At 34.2% G+C, this 990-nt stretch overlaps 1 pseudogene; it reads left to right on the plus strand.

The window, feature by feature from the left end:
- The first annotated feature begins 22 nt into the window (after positions 1-22).
- LOC144477645 (uncharacterized) overlaps positions 23-990 on the plus strand; it is a 2,862-nt pseudogene continuing 1,894 nt past the window's right edge.

Raw genomic sequence — 990 nt, forward strand, 5'->3', positions numbered from 1 at the left:
AGGTATAAATGTTTCAAACATGATGGTTCATGCATATTTAGATGAACAAAGAGCAGTGAAGTATTGGAAAAAAGTTGTATTTTCCGTATTTTCACGCATGGTTCTGAATGCGTATATTTTATATCAACTGAACACAGAAGGAACGGCTATGACCCGACTGGAATTTATAACCGGTATCATCCAATCAATAACAACCGACTGGATGACGGTAAAGAGTAATGTTGAAAGGCCAGTGTGTGAAACATCGAGCAATACCGCAGGCCCAGGTATTCGCAAACTTCCTCGAAGGCGAGAAAAAGTTTGCATTGTTTGTAGTAGGAGGGACGGTGGGCCTGTACGAAGATCACGCACAATTTGTATTCATTGCGGTAAAGGGTTACACGGTGTATGTATTAGCAAACATCAATGCTATAATACGTAAATGATTTGGGTGAGTTATAAAAATGAAATGTTACATATTTGCGATAGCTAGAATACCAAATAGCAATATTTGTGATAGTAAAATTTTGTTTCAGCAATGTTGTAGTACCTATACCAATTGCTTGTCTTGCAGCAGATAAAATCCGTTTATCGCCCGCACTATGCAATCGATCTCTTCTTTTATTTTTGTTATGTAATATTGTTTATCTTGTTACATAAAAGCAAAATATATTTAGATGTTACATAAATGCAAAATATATACTTCATAATAATTGGTCTATATAGAATTATGATGAAAAGATGGCTTTTTGTATGCGCAAATACGTTTTGAAAGAGAAAACTCAACGTTTACTTTTTCTTATGGAGACTTTTACCTTTGTTATTTATATAATTTTAAACCAGTAAAGAAAAACTAGTGTCATTGTTTTGTTCTCTGTTTCATCCTTAGTATACTGCTTTCTGAATCATGTAAATATTGTTTCCCGTTTGGTTTTTATGATTATTTTCCCAAACCCTAGTAAAACTGTGAAATTGGGCCGGTTATTCTCGCATAGGCACCTCTTTTTCGTC

This window comes from Augochlora pura, unplaced genomic scaffold (assembly GCF_028453695.1).
Source record: "Augochlora pura isolate Apur16 unplaced genomic scaffold, APUR_v2.2.1 APUR_unplaced_2553, whole genome shotgun sequence".
In the NCBI taxonomy this organism is placed as follows: domain Eukaryota; kingdom Metazoa; phylum Arthropoda; class Insecta; order Hymenoptera; family Halictidae; genus Augochlora; species Augochlora pura.